Here is a 17,782-nt window from a genome sequence, read left to right as displayed (position 1 = left end):
GTTTTCCTCCATTTCCGCTCGGCTGCCCGGAGCCTTGTTCTGTGAGCTCGTAGTGAGTCGTCGAGCCACGGAGCAGGAGGGGAGGACCGAGCCGGCCTGGAGGATAGGGGACAGAGAAAATCAAAGGATGCAGAAAGGGAGGAGAGGAGGGTTGAGGAGGCAGAATCAGGAGATAGGTTGGAGAAGGTTTGAGCAGAGGGAAGAGATGATAGGATGGAAGAGGAGAGAGTAGCGGGAGAGAGAGAGCGAAGGTTGGGACGGCGCAATACCATCCGAGTAGGGGCAGAGTGAGAAGTGTTGGATGAGAGCAAGAGGGAAAAGGATACAAGGTAGTGGTCGGAGATTTGGAGGGGAGTTGCAATGAGATTAGTGGAAGAACAGCATCTAGTAAAGATGAGGTCAAGCGTATTGCATGCCTTGTGAGTAGGGGGGGAAGGTGAGAGGGTGAGGTCAAAAGAGGAGAGGAGTGGAAAGAAGGAGGCAGAGAGGAATGAGTCAAAGGTAGACGTGGGGAGGTTAAAGTCACCCAGAACTGTGAGAGGTGAGCCATCCTCAGGAAAGGAACTTATCAAGGCGTCAAGCTCATTGATGAACTCTCCAAGGGAACCTGGAGGGCGATAAATGATAAGGATGTTAAGCTTGAAAGGGCTGGTAACTGTGACAGCATGGAATTCAAATGAGGAGATAGACAGATGGGTCAGGGGAGAAAGAGAGAATGTCCACTTGGGAGAGATGAGGATTCCAGTGCCACCACCGGGGGCTGGCTCGATGCTCTAGGGGTATGCGAGAACACGTGGGCAGACGAAGAGAGAGCAGTAGGAGTAGCAGTGTTATCTGTGGTAATCCATGTTTCCGTCAGCGCCAGGAAGTCTAGGGACTGGAAGGTAGCATAGGCTGAGATGAACTCAGCCTTGTTGGCTGCAGACCGGCAGTTCCAGAGGCTGCCGGAGACCTGGAACTCCACGTGGGTCGTGCGCGCTGGGACCACCAGGTTAGAGTGGCAGCGGCCACGCGGTGTGAAGCGTTTGTATGGCCTGTGCAGAGAGGAGAGAACAGGGATAGACAGACACATAGTTGACAAGCTACACAAGTGTTGTTTCTTGTATTATAGTCTCCTGTGTCTTTAGAGAACTGTTTCACTTTGATATCCTTTTTCTTCTGTCCTGATTTTCTCTTTCTTTTCTTCTGTTAACTAGATATAAGCTAATGTTAAACGGAGCCTACTGAGGTAGGAGCAAAAAATATGCTACAAAATTCTAATAATAACTTTGCTTTACAGAGAGTAGGCTACTGACACAGACAGCAATGTGGTGCTCAGTGGTGAGGCTGAGGTAGGCTGAAATGCATGCAGGAGGGAGCAGAGGAGACAGAGAAAGAGGGGAAGCAAGCAGAGATAGAGGTTAGTACTGTGGTTCCCAAACCTGGGGACTGGGTGCCATGGGGGGTCCACTGAGAAAATCTGTACTAATCTAATCAAACAAGTTAAAACAAAAAAAAGATGTGGATATGTTCATATTGAAACACATGGCCTATCTTCGCTATAGGCCTAGATTGAAATGCAAACAATACAGTTCTAAAAAAAGGTCATACGTTTTCGTTTCGTCAATGATGCTATGTGTCAGTTTGAATAATTTCTCTCCTCATTCCGGGGTATTACATTACAATTGTATAGCTATTAGGCTATGTGTTTGTAGATCGACTGAAGTGAACGAACCTACTGCAGCCAATGTGACAATTGCTGGAGTAATTTTTCCTTGTTTTTGCTGTTCTCCTAATAGCATTTTTAAAATGTGTTTAATTGTATAGAAATTCAGTAAATACACTTCAACTTCCAAATACACCCAATAAAACTCAAACCCTGGTTACCGCCCTGCTGGTTAGAGGACAATTTGTAGAAAACAGCTAGCTACATTTTGAAGTGTTGCATTTCGAGTCAAGTGGGTGGCCAACGTGGTAAGTCTAACTTAATACTTTTTTTGTTAATCACTTTCATCAATATCGCGCTGAAAAAAATAGAACATGGGGCAAACGTTTAGGGTGTAGCGCTGTTTAAACTAACACTATTCAAACGGCACACAGAAACTTGGAATAACCTATACATGGTTGGTTAGATGAGAACTTGTAGAAGGCTTATATCTATATTTTGGATGTTGATTTAGGGAGGCTGCCATCACGGAAAAGGGAACAGACCACTTTTTTTGTTAACTTAAATTAATCAAGACACGGCATATACAGTGATAACGGTGGGCTGATATTTAAGTAATAGTTTGACTGTCAAATCGATGTATTGGTTTGTGGCATGCAACTTTTATAGACCGCACCAAATTTCCCGTGCAAAAGAGCGTAACAAAATCAATGGTACAAAACCAAATATACTGATCTGTTTTAAAGCTGCAATATTAACTTCTTGCACAACCCTACCAAATTAGTATAGAAATGTGAGTAATAGATTTGTCATTCTCATTGAACACAGGTATAAGATGCGGTAGATATGTTCTATGTGCATGTTATCTATGCTTGCAGTTTCGTTTTTGCATATTTTACATAAGATTTTGTACACCAGCTTCAAACAGCCTAAAATACAATATTTGGGGTTATTGAAAATATATTTCACAGCAGTTTAGATGATACAAGGATTCTCTACACAAATTGTTTTGTCAGACTGAAATAAGGCAATCAAACTATTAGAATGTTAGCAACCAGGAAATGGAGGATCGATCAATCAATCGTATATCATCCTGATGACTATAAACTTTTAAACTAACATCACCAATCTGAGACAAGAAGGATATGTAATTCCACAAAATGTTATGTGTTGAAAATGCAAGCTTGTGTAAAGTAGTAACAAACTATCCACATTAGGGAAATTAGCACAATATTCAATAATTTAATATGGAAAAATAATTTACTTATCACATGCTTCGTAAACAACAGGTGTAGGCTAACAATGTTAATTTAAGATGATAGTATGTTGCCCACTCAAACTACTGCAAGAATGACATATATGTCAATCAGCGCTCAAAACTAGAGCCTCCATAGTGTCTGTGTAGCAGCCTGAACGTTTGACATCCCTACTTTTTCGTAGCAGGTTAATTTAGGAGAATAAACGTAGCAGGTTATGAGACTGAGGTTAAGGTTAGCGAAAATGCTCTCCTAAACTGCTACGAAAATCCCTATCGAAGTGGCGTGAAAAGAGTGTGTCCCCTAAAATAACATCAGTGTTGACGAGAATGATGTTACGTGACCACTTGGATAGCTAGCAAGTCAGCTACTCGCTTGCAGTCTTTTTTCTTGTTGCAGTTAGGATCCTTTACAAACGAAACATTGTACCCTCGTGTATGCTATTTATCACGTCATTATGATTGAACGAACAAACATATTTTATTCACACAAAACACCTCTGTCTTCACCCCCATGTTTGCGCTGTTGCTGTACTGTACTTCCTGGTTTTACGGTTACGTCTTTCTATAAAATATCCAATCAGTGACTAGAGTCCCATTTCTTTACGGTCAGCGCTATTCGCGGTCCTTGGGACTTCCCGGGTGGGGGAGGGGGGGAAAGAGAGATTGGTTGCAGACAGTGGTAAGTCTTATTTTATACTAGGGCAATTGTTTTTCAATAGATAGGGCTGACAGTGAGGACTTCTAGTAGTTTATGATGAGTCTATTCAAAAGGAAAACGTACCCCCATCCCTAAAGCAGGGTCTGCTAACCATCATACCTAAGATTCACAAGGACCCTTTGCTTATTGATAATTGCAGACCGATCACACTACTGAATAATGCTTATAAGGTACTTGCCTTATTAGTGAATAACAGTGTAGTTTTATGAAAGGGCGGCACATTTCCAACAACATTAGACCCTATGATTTTTTTTCTTCGAGAAGGCCTTTGATACTGTAAGCCATACGTTTATTTTTAATACACCCCGCTTTTTTACATTTGGAGATTTCTTTATTAAATCAATAAGAACTCTTCGCAATGGAAGTAATAGCTCTGTAAAACTACACCACCTACATTTGAAGTCAACAGAGGAGTGAGGCAAGGTTGCCCAATTAGTCCATTCCTCTACCTCTTTACAGCTCAGGTTTTACATCTACTAGTATCCCAGAATTCCTTTAGAGGTATTAAGATCAATGAAATAATTAACACCTCTGCATAGCTTATGTTAAAGTTCACAGTTAACTAGTGTTATGTAAACGCAAGCTCAAAAGAAGCAGTGGCCTGGCTTTGGCCCCAGGTGAGAGCAGGTGCCCATGTAAATAGAAGGTTGAGCCTTTTTTGTAAACACTTGTGCGTTGCCTTGCCATGTGGTATAATGAACTGAAGTAGATAAACCAATGAAGACGCTGATAATGTGTAGCGTGATTATTTGTTTGTTGTGATGCAGAGCATGGGATTGTGAAGACTAAAATGTACGGTGTAGCAATGTACTAATGCAACCTGTGCGTGTACGCAGCGTTACGTACTTCACGTTCTGTGAAGTCTGCGCATGACGTCACCGACGACAAGAGGTGTTTGTTCTGGATCCTGGGAAAGAAAGATCCCGCGCACCTTGACAACCGAATAAACGAGGTAAAACGTATTCGTTTACACCGTGTGAATGCACGCCTTTATAAAGTAATGTATTTCACACGGAGCTCCTGTTGAGCACAAATCTAAGGGCGCCGTCGTTTTTGAGGTCGTCGTAGCGTGCTCCTACAGGGTCTGTAGGCCTGCTACTGAGACACGGGAATTAAACAAGCTAACTAAGATATCTCTTTCTAATATCTCTGACGAAGCTAACAAAAAACGAACCCTCCAGTGTTAACGTTATGCCATAGTATTGTCCTAATTACATCACAACTTACTTAATTTGGATTTCCACGGGCCTCTTAACACAAGATTACAGTAACGTTAGCTAAGCTAACTGGATCAACTACCTACTAGTATTAGCTAGCTACCTTGCGATCACTCGCCACAGGTCGTTGACTTGGCTAGTTGTTAGCCAGCTAACAACAGTATTGACAACTAGTTGATTAACTAGCAAGTAAGCCAACTAACGTTGCTTTCGTATGAGCTCAGCTTGCTGTGTTGGATGGTATGCGCGAGACTCCAGAACCTTTTGGAATACTGGTAAAATAATTGTTACGTAGTTAGCTTACATTCTAGAAGAGAAGATACGCAAGAAACATGATTTTCAGTTCAGTAGGTCGCTAACTAGCTGGATTTTTAACAAATGGTCACTTTCCAAATTTAACGAAGATGAACGTGTTTACTTCTCACATATCTGGCCTGACAATGACAAGTGACTGTTCGTACAACGCCATTTTCGTCCACTCGACTGGATTTGAAGTAGGTAATATTTCGTAACTCCGCCAAGGATCCACCACTGTAATGTTAACTTAGCTTGCTAGCTAACGTTAGCTGCTTCGGACTGGAGTCTTTGTATACCTAACGAGACTTCGTTTTAAGCGTGTTCTCTTGCTCGATTTGGCGAAACCGTGACATCTGCACTTATGCAGTTGCCATTAAAGTAATATAGTAACAAAATATTTGAAAAGGCGATTAGGATTTTGAATAGGGACTTGAAGCTGCTTGCTTGCAGTCGCCATTTTGTGTTGTCCCAGGAGGTCTGAAGAGAAGTGGAGAAACGTTGGCGGTTTATAGAACAGATGTAAGGAAACAAGCCGAATTGTCATATTTTCTTTGTCTGAAATCTCATCCATAGTGAACATTGTGTATTTCAAGTACAGTATCGTAACCTTGTTTTCCGTGACAATTTTGCTGCTGTCGACGCTGTACTTTCGTTTTGACTGATTACTCTCGACTTTGGCATACCGTTAGTATCCTCTGATTAGGGTCAGAACAAGCATTTCAAGTATTGATGTTGCCCATACCTTGTATTTAAATCCTTAAGTACACGCACTTTACTTAATGGTATTTTGCCTACTCTATGTACCAGGACCCCTCGGAGCTGTCACCGCTTTTTCTCTGTTGCATTGCGTTTCTGACAGTCAATTGTATTTACCATTAACGTTATTGGTTAAGTTGAATTGCTTTTATGAAGCTTTTAGGTTAGTGCGTTTATATGTCCATCCGTATCTATCTACACTGGTACCAAATGCATCTGGATTTGTGTCAGAAGGCAGTGGAAATAGTTAAAGAGCATCCAATAAAATGTGCTGTAAACACAAGGGGGTTAGAAGGACAGGAGGGGTGTTGAGTTTAGAGGAAGAACAGGAGAATTTGGCTAAACCCTTTGATCAAGTCAAATGTGTGACGACTCCACTGTTCAGCCTAGCAACGAAAGCAGGCTGTATCAAAAGATTTCCAGAAAAATGCATGTTAAATATTCACAATATTAGTAGAGCGAGAAAGTTAGGTCTATATTAATTTGGGATGTGACAAATGAAAAAAAAAAAAAAAATGTAACTGCTATTTTTTTAACAGGTCAGCACTATAACGATAAAATGCATAAAGTTCCACGTGCATTCACAATGCAGCGTTGCTGCTGCTGGCAACGGTTTGGGTCTCACGGTGCATCCCTTTCAAATGATTAAGCATTGCACCTGTACTGCCATTACTGTATTTCTTTCTCATTTAACTTCTTGCCATACAGGACTTCGCTTGCCTTTTTCTGCCATTTTCCAACTGTTAACAATGATGCCTTAATGGTGGATAGTTCACTCCAAAATAATTGATGAATCGACTCCTACGATTTAGTATTTTTGGAACGGAGGAGTGATTAGTTGCCCTACTTCCGAGAACACAAACACTCGCATCTTTCATAGCTAGCTAGAGAGGGACGGGGAGAGGGGCACAGTATAAGCAGGTTGACCACCAGGTAGACAGTGAGAACCGTGCACTAGGCCTGTCTATCGGCAATCAACAACTGTATCTCGCAATGGAATGCTGTATCTCATAATTTCTTGGCTTGCAATGTCTCGAACCTTCAATAAAGCAGAGCCTAGCATCAATGAATTGGCTAGGATATTGAGATGAGCGAGATGCAACACTTTACTCAAACACAGTATATGCACAGGTTTGGTAGCCAGGGCAACCAGAGAGCGTGGAAGTTGAACCTCGCTCTTCAACACTCTTAGTAGTTGCGGAAATTGAACCACTAGGCTGTTTACATTCTGCATCAACGTTTTCACTTAGGGATTTTTCTTACCGTTAAGGATCCCAATTTCGTTTTAAAAGTTTTAACATTTAAACGTTCACACCATTTAATAGTAGTCGAATACAACTCTTGAATTGAGTTGCGTCCATCCCTAGTGAGGATATTGATTTTGAGGCCTAAGGTGTGGGATGGATAGTTTCTTGGCTACATCTGTCTATATGCTGTTCAGATTGTCATTGAGGCCATGTAGGTATAGGGCAATTCCACAGTGACAGACTCAGATTTGTTTCTTAAAATGCATGCCAAACAAAAAAGCAATGATTGCAAAGTTAAACAAACTATACAACTCTATGCACAAGAAACACTTAACAATTTCCACTGAAAATGTAACAACACGTTTACTTGAACAGTACAGGTGCAAGTTTTGGTCACAGAATGCCAGCACAAATAGCAAAAACCATAATTCTGTTACCAAACATTGCATCTGCACTGTTTTAGTAAAATGTTCTGTGAACATATTAAAAATAGTCCAGTATCATTCTGTTTCTGTGGAATTGCCCTCTATCTTCCTTGCCCTCCTTGAGAAAATCTGCGGGTACTCTCTGTCGTTGAGTAACCATGGTAACTCCATCCTTGGCCTAGTTGTGGGTATAACCTCTGAATGGAGGGGAGCGAACAATAAAATCCATAGATTTTATTGGATAAACAAAAGCACTTAATTTCAACCTCTTTCCGTTTAATCATGATTCATGAATCAATAATGATTAACAGTCTTGATTATTACCATCACGTTATGGTGAAACTATACTAGTCGTCTAATATTAAACAGCTCGTATGGATTTTCTGTCCGTCTCCCTGATGAAATTGTTTGAAAGCAGCTCCTGGAACATTAACTGCATCTAGACTGTTGACTCAGCATGCCTCCCTTGTATGCCATTCCATAAAAGCCTTTCAGTAGAGCTGTGTCCGGCTTACTTTTGGTCATGTAGTGTATGTGGACACCTGCTTGTCGAACATCTCATTCCAAAATCATGAGCATTAATATGGAGTTGGTCCACCCCTTTACTGCTCTAACAGCTTCCACTCTTCCAGGAAGGCTTTCCTCTAGATGTTGCTACATTGCTGTGGGGACTTGCTTCCATTCAGCCACAAGTATTAGTGAGGTTGGGTGATTAGGTCTGGCTCGCAGTTGGCGTTCCAATTCATCTCAAAGGTGTTCGATGGGGTTGAGGTCAGGGCTATGTGGATGCCAGTCAAGTTCTTGCGCACCAATCTCGACAAACCATTTCTGTATGGACTTCGCTTTGTGCTTGGGGGCATTGTCATGCTGAAACAGGAAAGAGCCTTCCACAAAGTTGGAAGCAAAGAATCATCTAGAATGTCATTGTATTCTGTAGCGTTAAGATTTTCCTTCACTGGAACTAAGGGCCTAGCCCGAAACTTGAAAAACAGCTCCAGACTATTAATCCTCCTCTGTCAAAATTTACAGTTGGCACTATGCATTTAGACAGGTAGCGTTCTCCTCGGGTAGTGTTCTCATCATTCCAGAGAACGCGTTTCCACTGCTCCAGAGTCTAATGATGGCGAGCTTTATACCACTCCAGCCTATGCTTGGCATTGGGCATGGTGGTCTTAGGCTTGTGTGCGGCTGCTCGATCGTGGAAACTCTTTTTTTTCATGAAGCTCCCGACGAACAGTTCTTGTGCTGACGTTGCTTCCAGAGGCAGTTTGGAACTCGGAAGTGAGTGTTGCACCCGAGAATTTGTAATTTTTTTGGCCCTCGGCAGTAATGTTCTGTGAGCTTGTGTGGCCAACCATTTCGTGGCTGAGCCTTTGTTGCTCCTAGACGTTTCCACTTCACAATAACAGCACTTAGAGTTGACTTACAGCAGCTCTAGCAGGGCAGAAATTTGATGAACTGACTTGTGCCACGTTGAAAGTCACTGAGCTTTTCAGTAAGGCCATTTTACTGCCAATGTTTGTCTATGGAGATTGCATGACTCCCTCTTGCACACCTTTCCTAAAAACAGCAGTCTGATTGTTTCATGTGTGCCAAGCCAGGACCAGAGAATGTAGAACTGGGCTGCGTTCAGCATGAAACAACGTTTAGGGTCATTGAGAATCAGATGTAGGCGTAAATATTATTTAGTAGAGTAACACACATGCCTCTTACCTGTAGCGTGTGAATCATGTCAGCTCTACCGGTCACATTTCTATCTGCCATGTGCGTTGCACTATCCTGAATGCGACCTAGATTTGTCTAGACCGTAGTTTGTGCGTGCGTCATGTTTGAGAGTTTGCTTTGTTCTCATGGACTGTCCACTCTGTACTCTTCCCAGGTGAACTCCCCGTTACCTCCTCAGCAGTGTGCTTTGTGATCTATTAGCTGGGCTTGGGCCAGCGTCTCTAAGGGGGCTCTTCTCTGGATCAGGTGACGGGCCGGGCCACGCTGCACCTCTTTGCTGAATGAGGCCGGAGAGGAAATGCACTCTCGAATAAGGACCTCCACACAGAGATACACATGTAAGTTTATCATCTAGCGTGCTAGTATATTTTCCTCTGGAACCCTGACTTAGGGAAGAGTATAGCTTCCCTGGCCATGTGTGTAATGTGTACTGGATCATGTTCAGCAGGGAGAAAGCGTTTTCGAATTGAAGTGAAACAGGGAGGCACTAGGCTAATATCTGCATTTGTCCAATAAAACCACTGATTGTAGTTAGCGGCCCACTGAACAAGACCTAGCTCTGCAGTGGGGAGTTTCAGTGATATATTCTGCTCAAAAAAATAAAGGGAACACTTAAACAACACAATGTAACTCTAAGTCAATCACACTTCTGTGAAATCAAACTGTCCACTTAGGAAGCAACACTGATTGACAATAAATTTCACATGCTGTTGTGCAAATGGAATAGACAACAGGTGGAAATTATAGGCAATTAGCAAGACACCCCCAATAAAGGAGTGGTTCTGCAGGTGGTAACCACAGACCACTTCTCAGTTCCTATGCTTCCTGGCTGATGTTTTGGTCACTTTTGAATGCTGGCGGTGCTTTCACTCTAGTGGTAGCATGAGACGGAGTCTACAACCCACACAAGTGGCTCAGGTAGTGCAGCTCATCCAGGATGGCACATCAATGCGAGCTGTGGCAAGAAGGTTTGCTGTGTCTGTCAGCGTAGTGTCCAGAGCATGGAGGCGCTACCAGGAGACAGGCCAGTACATCAGAAGACGTGGAGGAGGCCGTAGGAGGGCAACAACCCAGCAGCAGGACCGCTACCTCTGCCTTTGTGCAAGGAGGAGCACTGCCAGAGCCCTGCAAAATGACCTCCAGCAGGCCACAAATGTGCATGTGTCTGCTCAAACGGTCAGAAACAGACTCCATGAGGGTGGTATGAGGGCCCGACGTCCACAGGTGGGGGTTGTGCTTACAGCCCAACACCGTGCAGGACGTTTGGCATTTGCCAGAGAACACCAAGATTGGCAAATTCGCCACTGGCGCCCTGTGCTCTTCACAGATGAAAGCAGGTTCACACTGAGCACATGTGACAGACGTGACGGAGCCTGGAGACGCCGTGGAGAACGTTCTGCTGCCTGCAACATCCTCCAGCATGACCGGTTTGGCGGTGGGTCAGTCATGGTGTGGGGTGGCATTTCTTTGGGGGGCCGCACAGTCCTCCATGTGCTCGCCAGAGGTAGCCTGACTGCCATTAGGTACCGAGATGAGATCCTCAGACCCCTTGTGAGACCATATGCTGGTGCGGTTGGCCCTGGGTTCCTCCTAATGCAAGACATTGCTAGACCTCATGTGGCTGGAGTGTGTCAGCAGTTCCTGCAAGAGGAAGGCATTGATGCTATGGACTGGCCCGCCCGTTCCCCAGACCTGAATCCAATTGAGCACATCTGGGACATCATGTCTCGCTCCATCCACCAACGCCACGTTGCACCACAGACTGTCCAGGAGTTGGCACGTGGAGGCCACACACACTACTAAGCCTCATTTTGACTTGTTTTAAGGACATTACATCAAAGTTGGATCAGCCTGTAGTGTGGTTTCCCACTTTAATTTTGACTGTGACTCCAAATCCAGACCTCCATGGGTTGATAAATTGGATTTCCATTGATTATTTTTGTGTGATTTTTGTTGTCAGCACATTCAACTATGTAAACAAAAAAGTATTTAATAAGATTATTTCATTCATTCAGATCTAGGATGTGTTATTTTAGTGTTCCCTTTATTTTTTTTGAGCAGTGTATATCCATCTAATAACATGGCAGCCTGTGTATGTTTGCTGATGTGACCCTGAGACAGGTGTGTGTGCATTCCATTGTTTTGTTCTGTTTTGAGTTTCATAATGTTCTTGTGTTATGAGATGAGTGCCTGGCACAAGGATTTGAAAGTGCTTTGTTGTCCTGGTTTGTCCCACGGTGTACTATTCTATTTCTGCATCCCCTATGCATCACCTGCCTTATACCTCTCGCCCATGCCCTTACAGACGCGCGCGCACACACACAGCTCACACGCACTCATACTACAGTCCTGGCATGTGAACACACACACACCCAGAGCCAACAGATTGGCTTGCTGTCCCTTCACTCTCCTCGGCCGGGGCCCCTGTTGGTTTTGGCTGCTCTGTTGCCCACATGATTAATGGCCTCTGAAGTCTGAAGGCACTTCCTCCTCCTGGCTCACTCATCTCCTCTGTGTGTGTGTGTGAGAGACGGTGTTTAATTCTTGTTGCGTGACTTTTTTAAATTATTTTTTGCGCTGCATTGTTGGTAAGTGCTCGTAGCAAGCATTTCACTGTGAAGTCTACCGTTGTATTCGACACATCTGACAAATAACATTTGAATTGTGTGTTTGACCGAGTGTGTGTGCCTCTGCTGCTGTCTCTGCCTCTCCTGCCTTCTGACCCAAACCCCCCCCATCCCATCCTCCCTAATAATGCAGGAAGTCAGGCCCTCTCCCACCCATGACTGAATGGTAGGGCGATGTCAACTTTAGTCCTATCGTGATTATGTACCCATAAAACATTGTGATATACGATACTATTGGGCCCTATTGGCCACCCCCAATTATTTTTTGAGATTTATGCAACTGGAGAAATAATGATGAAAGATACTGTTTTAGAAAGCCTGGCAAGTGCATGCAATGGCAAATCCTTTCTAATATTCCTTTCTGGTGGAGGAGCAGAACAGGTTTGTGTGGCGCGCACATGATTGAGCAGTGACCGTCTGAGCAATGGGCTGTCTTACAGTAAGCTATGTTATAGGCCGACATCATGGGTTGAATAGAAGCGGTCTACCGTCTTCAGAACTGGATAATAATTGCTTTATTTGCCTCATAAAACAGTCATGTATATTGGCTGGTCTGTCTCATAAAGCTGTGATTGAAAGTAAGTAGCCTATGCTTAGGCTATGGAATTTCATTCTTGTTATTTTTGAAAGCCGCAAGGACTTTAACACCGTAGGTTCGAATACTTTGGAAATAAGCTACTGTTCATAACTTTAACTTGTCTTAAAGCTTTTATGATAGGCCTAGTGGGAGGATAGGTTGTTGGCCATTTTGGTTTTCAACTCCTCATGCAAGGTTTTTCCCAGCTCGCATTTAATTTCTTAACCCCTAGAGTCAATGTCTAATTAGCATAACAAAAATCCCCTTCAAAATCAGTCTGTTTTAAGCAAGAGAGATCCGGGGGGGGGTTTGTCTCCGTCCGTCGACATTCTGCGGCTGCGGTGGGGTAGCAGAGCTACAGCAGTGTTTGTCAGACCAGGAGACATCCCGAAAATTGGTCTTCTCCCAAAAAATGTCTGTGGTGTCCAAACGGTTTGGCCTAAAAATATGTCCCCTTTATGGGAAAGATGAGACTTAAGAACACGATGGTGGTCTGTTTTGCTCTACGACCCTCACAAGCGTCACTGGACTTGTCTGAAGTCGGTACCACCGATCTGCCAACTTCTGTCTGTCGCGACCGAATAGTTTGGGGTACACACTATTATGACCCCTCTATGGAAAGGGGAGACTCCCAAAAACATGTACATGCTCTAGGATGTCCACAAGACTCATCTGAAGGTAGCACAGTTCCATTTGAAAAAAATAAGTAGTTAAATACGGGGACTAAATATGGGTAATAATAAATTGTCTGATCTTCTCTCAGATATAGGACAGACGCTTAAAAACAAACTTCCCTTTGATTTATTTTTTGACTGTCTGTTTTTCCATGTATGAATCGGGTATTCAATGTGTTTCTATGGGCAAATAGCAGTACAGCCAAATTCAAGTCTTAGACTCTATGGGGTTAATAAGCTTAAACTTATAAAAAATAAAAATCTATATGATATTTTATTTTTATAGATTCGCAAAAAATTCTTTCCCTTTTTTTGCTTTGTCAATATGGGGTATTGTTTGTAGATTGAGGATTTTTTTATTTATTTAATACTTATTTTCCACCATAATTTGCTAATAAATTCATAAAAAATCCTACAATGTGATTTTCAGGATTTTTTTCCCCTTCTCATTTTGTCTGTCATAGTTGACGTGTACCTATGATGAAAAGGCCTCTCATCTTTTTAAGTGGGAGAACTTGCACAATTGGTAGCTGACTAAATACTTTTTTGCCCCACTGTAAATGTATTGAATTGATTAGAAAATCCATTAATTTGCCAAAGATTGGCATAAGACATTAACAAAATGCGTAAGTGATACATATTGTCCTTCAACTTGCTGAAGTGGCAAAAGCACAGGAATGCCCCTGTCTGTGTGTGCATGTGTTTGTCTACCACTTTATGTAGCCTAGGCTAAATCTGAGCCATCCGCAACCATAATAACTTCATTATTTTATAATAAAGTTTAACCTGCTTTTTTGTTGTTGAAATAATCACTTATCTGGCTTTCAAGTCTGTTAATGAAAATGCCCTTTTTGTTATAAAGTTAAGCAGAGCCATGCACAATGCACATTCACTAATAATGGCTAACTTGTAGCACTGCAGGCATTATAGAACATTAACACAGGTCTCATAATCAATTTCTCAAGCACAAGCCCACGTGCTAGTGAGCAGCCAGCTAATCTTTCTATTTCAAGTTTAGCCAACTTGGGTCTATTTGCTAACTGACAAGGTAGAACAGTTGAATTGTTATGAACACACCCTTCTGTCTGTCCTCAACTGTTTGAACAGCATGCTAGCCTGTCCACTTTGTTCAGATGTTGAAATCAAGTGTCCTACCATATTTCTCAGATTGAGAACCAGTTGCCAATTCCTTATATAATTGTGCTTTATGCTTATTGCAGATGTTGTGTGTTCATGTGTGTAAATGGGAAGGAGCACGTGGCACAGGTGGAGATGTGACCAAAAAGACATCCCGAGCTTGATTCTTGCGATACAGGCATTTGGAATATCGCGCTAAACATACATCAAATGAATTAGATTAACTCAAATGTATCGCCCAGCGCTACCCGATTCTCCTTTGACCCTTGAAATGCGCAGTCTAATTGTGTAGGTGTTAAGAAACAAATATGAAGATATTTATATACACAGCCTTGATTGGCTGATAGGATGGTCTAGAGCCCGCCCCCTTACTCAGATCACATTGTGACGTAATGATGTGGAACAAAAGTTCCATCCCACACGAACAGGCTGAAATTCCAGGCTTTTTTTTTTCTCCAAACATCTCTTACACAAAAAGGGCATATCATAATTTTCACATTTTCAGACTGTTATTTCAACCTCGGTGTAGAAATATAATTTAAAAAACAACAAGAATCATGTTTTTTAACTGCACTGCCCCTTTAAACCAACTGAACAATACCCCTGGGACACATTTACCTCATGGCTCTGAGGCACAGATCAAGGCTCTTTTCCGTGGGAGTGCAACGTCACAGAACAAATGTTCAGGTAGAAATGTATTGTGTGCAACAGATATCGTTGTCTGTCAGACCATTTGTTCACTGTTCAATTGACCTAAATCACATTATTAATGTGTGTTATGCGAGAAAGAGAGCGAGAGGAAAAGAAAGATGGAAAGTGAGAGAGAGGAAGGGAGAGAAAGAGAGCATGGTTACATGCACACAATAATACGATTGTGGAGGATCAAAGTTCAATTAAAACATTTACATGCTTTGCAAGAAGAACAATCTCTATTAATCCTGTTTATATGACATCTGAAATCAGGCTACCTGATGGGACTTGTGATCAATGCAGAAAAATCGGCAACCCAATTGTTGTTTTACCACAGTTAGTGACCATGTTATTTTTGCAAATACTATGTGATTCTGAGTTTGGACATATAAAGCTTGTGCTACCGGTGATGGCACATGTGCAGATCAATCACCCCCACCACACGAAACACACACACTTTAAAGGGGCAGTGCAGTTAAAAAAAAACATTCTTGTTGTTTTTTAAATTATATATATTTGCTATTTGCAGCACGTGCTGCACCAACTGCTCACTCTACTACTCAGGGTTTTCGTTAGCTGGTAATAGCCAGCTTTTGTCCATTTAAAAATTATAGGAAAAGAAGATAAATAAAATTGGAACAGGCCACTTGTCAGGGAGAAGAAGGAAAAAAATATTAATGGCTTTTTAATTTTTATGAAGCTTAGACCTACTGGTTGTATGAATTTGGGATCTATCGTACCAGAGTTTGTTTAGGCTATTTCTTTCTCGACAAGCTGACCAATAGAATATGTAAACTTTTCTACTATGGTGGATAGTAAGTTCACATAGGCTCATAGGCGGCGCATCCATAAGGCTAGGGGAAGCTAAGCTTTCCCTAAGTAAATTGTATTATATTGCCTTATTAGCCTACTCTTGTCTATACCAAAATAAATAAATAAAATTATTCAAAATAGGCTAATAAAACATGATTTGGCCACAGAGGATCATTAGCTTCCCCTAGCCTTCAAAATAAGTAAATGTTTTGCCTACAGTCACATTGCTTACAATCGGAAGGAAAGGCAGCGCACGCAATTGGTGCAGCACGTGCTGCAAATAGCAAATATATTATTGAGTTGCACCTGTCAGTGAAGTATAGGCCCAGCCAGGCATATCTCAATATTTCCAAATTAAATCGGGGCATAACATAGTTTGGAAAGCAAATGGCTACTGCTGTAAAGAGAAGACAAAGAAAATACACTAAACTAAAAAAAGGACAGATATCAAAACACTTGATTGAGCGAACAACAGTAGACCAGCGGAGTGCATTGGCCATATCCCCGGTGAGTGCGAACAGCACATTTTCACTCTCATTGTTGGGTCAGTGCCACTGTTTGTTTTTGGACAATAACTTCCTCTAGTTTAGATCGATGTCATTCTATTTGTATCTCCCCTTCTCGTAGGCCTATTATATGGACAACGTCGTTTTTACTGATCTGTTGGTCAGTGTCAGCACCGTAGGCTACCCTGTCATTTGTCGTATTCAAAAAGATTCTGCTAATATCTCCAGTCACAAAGTTTAGTAGAATTGCATGAAATGTGTTTTTTCGGTCGAAAGAAAGATGAAACGTTTCTGATATAGCCCAGGCCTCTACACTATCTGCGCTCAGCCATGCATTGAACGGTCTTTTTTGCGAAGAGTGATTGTGTTCTATTAGCCTAAATTATGACTATCTAGCCTACTATTCGTAATGTGATGAGTAGATTATCTTACATCAGTCTGCAAATGCGATGATTAATGGAATGCTTTATTATAAAGGTGCATTTCTATGGGGAACATTTGCTTCCCCAAACAACTCAGGCTTTGCCTATGCATAGGCTAGTGATTTTTCTGTTCCTACAAGTCTTGTTGGCTGAGGAAAAGTAAATGTGGTCAGTTATTCTAACATCTTCAAGGTGCAAGGAAAGGACACATCCTTGCATCCTCGACTTGAATGTTCTGTTAAGATGAATCACCATAATCTAAATGTGATTTCTGTCATTCTGAGCACTGTGGGTGGACACCCTAATCAGGTTACGGACCCAATGCATATGGGTCCGGTAAATTTCTCAAATGTCCTGTAAATTAAAATGCTGCTGGTCAAGTGTCTGGTGCCACATTTTCATAACTGAAACCCTGGTACTTCTGTACCCTCAGACACCCTGGTCTTAATTACAGCAGGCTTCATTCTCTCTCTCTCTCCTGCAATCCATCTCTCTGGACATGGGTGATCTCTCCCTTTACTTCTGCTCTGTCATTCTTTCTGTCATGCCCTCCCTTAATTTTCTCTCTCGCTCTCTCTCTCCAGTTGTATGTGACGTGGTCTCTTGTCATCATCATGTTATTTGGTAGACAGTAGGTACGAGGTACGCTCCACACACTGATTGGTGTCATTTTAATGGGTCATGATGAGGTGAATCACTGTTTCTGGAGACAGATGGCTGGCTGCTTTACAGGGGGGGAGGAGATTAACTGTCTTCTGGGGAACGCTGTAGCTGTGTGTGTCACACTCTCCCACAAACACACACAGCCTTGAATGAAATGACTATTTGCTTACAAGTGTTTTATTATGCTCGTAAAGCAAGGGATGCCTTTCTGTTAACTTGTGTGGGAATTCCATTATTCCACAGTATATTGTTGGGCAGTATGTTTGAACAGCCTGTGTCGTGCCAAATTTCTCCCCCGTGTCTGAGTTTATCAGTTTGTGGGAGATAAATATCCACTGTTTCAAGCAGGATTTATTTCAGGCAACGGCGCCGTCTCTGACCAATC

The 17,782-nt window shown here is 42.3% G+C and overlaps 1 protein-coding gene across 5 annotated transcripts in view; it reads left to right on the top strand.

The window, feature by feature from the left end:
• The first annotated feature begins 4,478 nt into the window (after nt 1-4,478).
• Nucleotides 4,479-17,782, top strand: part of LOC106607418 (bromodomain-containing protein 4) — a 72,432-nt gene continuing 59,128 nt past the window's right edge. The window contains exons 1-2 of one of the 5 annotated variants that reach the window (XM_045720671.1): nt 4,479-4,573; nt 9,443-9,626. The gene's annotated coding sequence lies outside the window, so the exon portion shown is untranslated. Of the gene's footprint in view, nt 4,574-4,613; nt 5,333-5,362; nt 5,655-9,442; nt 9,627-17,782 lie in introns of those variants that run through there. The other 4 variants (XM_045720673.1, XM_045720672.1, XM_045720674.1 and 1 more) reach the window with 4 other exon arrangements.

This window comes from Salmo salar, chromosome ssa06 (genome assembly GCF_905237065.1).
Source record: "Salmo salar chromosome ssa06, Ssal_v3.1, whole genome shotgun sequence".
Classification (NCBI taxonomy): domain Eukaryota; kingdom Metazoa; phylum Chordata; class Actinopteri; order Salmoniformes; family Salmonidae; genus Salmo; species Salmo salar.
This window is presented reverse-complemented; position numbering and strand designations above follow the sequence as displayed.